We start from the raw sequence: 6,102 nt of genomic DNA, 5'->3' as shown, positions 1-6,102 counted from the left end.
ATGTCCACAGCCGTGCCTTAATATCCTTATCTTGCAGAATCCCTCACATGTATGCATCTCTCTCTTTGATTTTTAGCCTCCTTTGTTTTATTTTTTAAAACAATCTTTTTTTATTTTAGATACCAATCCCAGTTCCCTATCCCTTCCCTCCTCCGGTTCCCCCCACCTTCCCCCACTCCACTCCCAACCACTCCTCAGAGAGGGTGAAGCCTCCCATGGGGAGTCAACAAAGTCTGTCACATACTTAATATAGAACCAAGGCCTTGTACGGCCACTTTGGAAATCAGTATGGTGATTTATCAGAAAATTTGGAATCAATCTATCTCATAATTCATCAATACCACTCTTGGACGTAACCCCAAAGGATGCACACTCATACCACAAGGACATTTACTGAACTGTGTTCATAACAGCATTATTCCTAATAGCCAGAACCTGAAAACAACCTAGAAGCCCCTCAACTGAAGAATGGATAAAGAAAATGTGATACATTTACACAATGGAATACTACTTAGCAGTAGACACACACACACACACACACACACACACACACACGAAAACAATGACATCTTGAAACTTGCAAGCAAATGGATGGAACTAGAAAAAAAACATCCTGAGTGAGGTAACCCAGACCCATATAGACAAACACAGTATGTACTCATTCTTAAGTGGATATTAAAAAAAAAGCAAAGAATAACCAACCCACAGTCCACAACCCCAGAGGAGCCAGGAAACAAGGAGGACCCTAAGAGAGACATACATGGATCCCCTGGAAAGAGGTAATAGACAAGCTGTTCTGAGAAAATTGGGAGCTTGGAGGGGGAGATGGAAGGAGAGTGGGAAAGGGAGAAGGGGAGTGGAGAGGAGAACATGAGGGATCTGAAAGATTGACTTGGGGGAAGGTCAGAGAGGCAGATCAAGGAAAGAGATAATCTTGATAGAGGGAGCCATTATGGAGTTAGTGAGAAACCTGGCACTAGGGAATTTCCCAGGAATTCACAAAAATGACCCTAGCTATGACCCTAAGCAAAAGCAGAGAGGGTTCCTTAACTGGCCTTCCCCTGTAGTCAGATAGATAACTACCTTAATTGTCATCATATAACCTCCATCCAGTAACTGATGGAAGCAGATGCAGAGATCCACAGCTAAGCACTGGCCGAGCTCCTGGAGTCCAGCTGTAGAGAGGGAGGAGCAATAACATCCCCTTTCACAATTATGCTTCCTTTATCTCATCTTCCAGGCACTCAGCTGCCTCTAATCTGAATTCTCCTATCGCTTCCTAAAATTTTCTCGGTTGACTTTCATGTCTTTTTTTTTTCTCAGTTACCAAATTGATTATTGCAGTAGCTGGCTTATGACCTTCAGTCCTTCCTTGACCCATTTCAACCTAATGCTCCTCTGTACAACCCAAAAAGAAGCCTGTCAAGGTCAGTGGTGGCTTACATATTGCTTTCAGACGGCCTGGTTGTCTCTCCTGTGTATTTTCCTCAGCTGCCCTAATGAAAAAATGGCAGGACATCTTATTCAAGGTCCTTGTGTGACTTTCTTTGCTGAGAGAGCTTACATTACTTAGTTTGGTTTTCCAGTTTCCTTGTCTTTTTTTCTGGCATCCCACGTCCCCGGCCCATTTGTGAACTGCATCATCCCTCTGTTTCTCTGTTCCCAATTTACCACCAGCAGCAAATTTGCTATGACAAGATCAGCCCAAGTCTTGTCTTGCCCCCTTGCTGTTCATTCTTCCATCCAGATGTGTTAACCTCGCACTTCTTCACCACCTTCAAGCCCTCCAAGATCTTTGCTGAGTGACCTATCTTGAACATCTAATAAAAATATTGTACTGGCCCTTTGTCTCAATCACAATCATCCTTAGTTGTTTTTCTCCATTTTCTTGTTTCTCATCCAACTACCGCGCAAACTCAATGATGGATTGGCTTTTGTTCTACTTTTTAAAACCTAAAATGGTTGGTAATGAAAAAAATACCTGCCAAGGGAATTAATGCATCCATACATGTTTTGGTTACTTGCTGTCTCTCAAGCTTTTCTATTTAAGTAAAAGTTTGCTTCTTGAGGATAAACTGAGAAGATGACAATGTCTCAATTTTCTGGAGCTGTTTGTGGTGCAGACAGAAAAGAGTTGGTTCTTTGTGGCATCTCTCAGATCTCACCCTGAAGATGACTGTGTCCTTGTCTGTCATCCTTGCTGGTCCAGCTAGCTCTACCTATTGCCAAGGTAGAACTTTATTTCTGAAAGACTCTGGGTCAGTTTTAAATCATTCTGGGGACTGGGACGCATTCAAGTGACACAAGATGACAACCCCTCTCAGTCCCTAAACATGCTAGGCAGTCCTTTCTCAGCCCCACCCAGTCACCTACTTCCAGTTCAGAGTGGCAAGACTTCCTTTCATAACAAGACTGTGGTGATTCAGAGGCAATAAATAGGCCTTTTGGCCTTTTGCACAGTGTAGCTTCTTCTTCTGCTTGGGCCATGACTAAGTGAGATCTGGTTTCTATGTGAAACCCTGTGGAGCTTACTTTGAGATGGTTAGGGCCTCTGGGGGTGCACAGCACCCTTCCTAGTAACAGAACAAAACTACACAGTAGGAAACCCCAGGCGACTTTCATCCTAACACCAAGCCTGTATTTGATATTCATTTATAAAATCTTGGTTTAAAAAGAAAATAAGACCCACTTTGGTTGAAAATATGTCTTCCCTTGTGGGCAGAGGCTGCTTGTTCTTTTCTGGCTACTCAGACACAAAATATTTACACAAAACTGTAGTAATTTAAACACTGCTTGGCCAATCACTTAAGTGTATTGCTACCCAGTTCTTATATCTTAAATTAATCCATTTCCATTATTTTATATTTTACCACTAGGCTCGTGGTTTACCAGTAAAGTTCTGGGGCATGTCTGTCTCCTCCAGTGGCTACATGGCATCTCACTAACTCTGCCTTCTTTCTCCCAGCATTCAGTTTAGGTTTCCTGCCTAGCTCTACTCTGCCCTATCACAGGCCAAAGCAGCTTCTTTATTCATTAACCAATAAAAGCAACAAATACAGGAGGACGTCCCACATCATCTCCCCTTTTCTGTTGAAATAAAAAGAAAGGTTTCAATTTCACATAGTAAAATTACCTATAATAAAACAGTTATCAATCAAGAATTACAGTTACAATATTTAGTCCATTTCCTTTTGGAAAATTAAGAAAAATTCTCTCTATCATTTATCTTATTCTTTGTGACTCTAAAATTTTATATCTAATCTATCTTTTATAATTATAAAATTGTCATTTTTCAATTCCATCAATGACTCCAGAAGGATATAACATTACCTAAGTTAATAGGAAGTACATTGTAAGCAACTTCCAAAACTCTAGAATTGACAGAGACATCTTGCTGTTGGGACCATTTGAGTCCTGGCCTCCAACTGCTCTTCCCTGCTAGAGATCTTTACTTGCCTTCTGATGTGAGTTACTGAAACCTGTGTCAAAGTTGTTTACCAGCTCTGCTTCATGAGCACGTGTTGCCTTTGCCTTGAAAATCAGAGGATAAGGTTTTCACCTGTTGGCCCACTTGACTGTTGGGTATATAAGCCTCCATGGTGCTATGGAATAAAGGGCTTCTTACCAGTGACTAGAGGCCCATGCCCCTTTCTCTCTGTCTCTGTCTGTCTGTGTGTCTTTGTGTGTTTCAACCTTGCCCAAAGCTTGTAAATTGTATGGTAGCACACAGAGCGCAGTTGGACGTTGTGTGCTGCATCTTGCTGCCTTGACAGTCACCCAAAGTTCTTCTGTAACATTGGGACACCCATCTTCAGCCTACAGGCCCATAGTATCTGCCTGACTTTTCCATGAAGCAGGAAATTTCAAAGACAGTACCATCTATATTGGCAATTTGTCTTTCACTTTCTTCTGTGTCCTGCAGAATGTCTGGCAGACTATTTCATAAAGTAGGAACCCTGAAGGACTGTCTCACCTTCTTTAGGCAACTTTTTAGCACTCACTTTTCTGTGGGTCCGGCAAGGCCAGTTTATACAGCATAACATAAAGCAGTCCAGGCAAGAGCAATTTCTTGCCCAAATGGCTAGAAAACTCTGAGCCTCTTTGATGCCCATCGTCCTCTTGAAGTAGATTGGTGCTGCCAGGAGCAGATGTGTCTCATTGTCATGAAAAGTCTTAAGTTCTTAAAACATTTCAAATGCCATATTCTGTTAGTCTTTGAAAGGTTTGAAGATTATCTATCCATCTGAAATATATTTTTATACATCTAGAAAACCTAACTAACATGACTACAAGCTTTACTATTATAAGTAACTATTAATCTGTGTTTCTTAATTATACATTACATTTTAAAATGAGCTGCACAAACACAATACCATAACCAAGAGCAGAAATAGAAATATACATATAACAAAATTGACCTTAACTTTTTATCAATAGACTAAGATTCATACCCAATGTAAAATATTCATATTTATAACATATCCTTTTGTAAGTGTAAACAAACATTTATAAACAGTCATTTAAGGAATTTGGATATTGTTGTCTAGACTACTTTCTGCTGATTGGGGTGCTGTTAATCAGCTCTGTCATGGGGTATCCTGTGTGATAGGTCCACCTCAGCCAGCAGTCCTGAAGCTGTCATGTGTGTTGGACCATCTGGGCCATTGTTTCAGGGGCTCTTGTTTGATCAAACAATATTAGTCTGTAAGGAATCCATAGCTTTTCATCCTCTTTTCCAAAGCAACATATCCTTAGGCCCAAATTTTGAAGTCAAGATACCTTTAAAATATATTTTTATATGTTGATTTAGCTTAGCAGCCTGTACAATGAAATGTCTTTCTGCTCTTAGCTCATTCACAGTCAAAAAATTAGAAGAAAACACAATAATATGCATAATCTAGACTCTCTGTGTATGTTCCATATTTATGTGGCTTGTTTTTCTTACTCTGCTATTTTTTCTACAAGTTTAATATTTATTTTATTATCTTTACTCCTTTAAAGTATGACTTCTGTAATCTTTTGTATTATAACTATCTATAGTCTTTCCCCCCTCTCTCTCAAGCCTATGTACATTTATCCAACACTGTGACCCATTCAGAGGATTTTTTAATCTGAATCTGTCTTTATTGCATATCTGTAATTATTTTCTGATCAGGAACACTTTTTTTTAATGCTAAGCAGGTATGGCTAGGACCAATTCTGTAGTCATGCCTGCTTGCTCCACCCAGTCCAACATCATGGAGGCATGTTCACTGTCTCTGAGAGCCATTCTTTCTGGCCTAGATTCAGGGTTGCAGCTGGTCTGTGTCACCATTAAGCAATTTGTAACATTCTGCTCACAGATCCCATTTAAGTGCTCAGCCTCCTGAAAGAGCCAGAGTTCTTGCTAGCAGCATGAACCAGGAAGCTGCCATTTCTTATGCTGAGTCAGCAAGCCTTTTCTTAAAGGGTGCTCCTGCTTGCCACCAGCAGAGACCATCTGAAAAAGAAATGCAGGCTACCAGGAAGCTGTGCTTAACTCTGTTCTTTTGTCTAGGGTTTCTTTTCAAGCTTTCTAAGGTTTTACGTGGATGTAGTTAGCCCCATATTGGCATGCCAATCTGTTGGTGGAAGATGCTCATTTGTTTCCTGGCCACCCAGACCTGAAATAATCACTCAGAAACTCTATTAATTGCATTTGCTCATCATTCCCTTTTTCTTTAGTATTCCTTTTTCCAGTCCAAACATCTGGAGTGAAACCAAACTTGCAATTGCTCTTAGGTTCAAGTTCATTTAAGTTAAGCCTCAGTCTCCCTCCCTGCCCCCCAACCTTTAAAAAGTAGCATTTTATAATGTGTTAGTAATAAGAATTAATGACTTCAGAGGACACTTTGCACAGAAAACTTGAATATCTTTTGGATTTTCTTCTAAAGTGTCTATGTATGCTTCATACATTTGGGAGACCTGTCAGTGACCCTGTCTGCTGTTGACAGTGATTTCAAACTGTGTAGTTAGCATGTTTGTCTAGTATGATATAAGTTCACCCAGTCATGGGGGACTAATTGCTCCTGAGAATCTCTGAGTGTGCTGACTTAACTACCATGTTGCCTTTAAAAAAATAAA

Source organism: Arvicola amphibius, chromosome 12 (genome assembly GCF_903992535.2).
Source record: "Arvicola amphibius chromosome 12, mArvAmp1.2, whole genome shotgun sequence".
In the NCBI taxonomy this organism is placed as follows: domain Eukaryota; kingdom Metazoa; phylum Chordata; class Mammalia; order Rodentia; family Cricetidae; genus Arvicola; species Arvicola amphibius.
Note: the sequence above shows the minus strand (reverse complement) of the source record.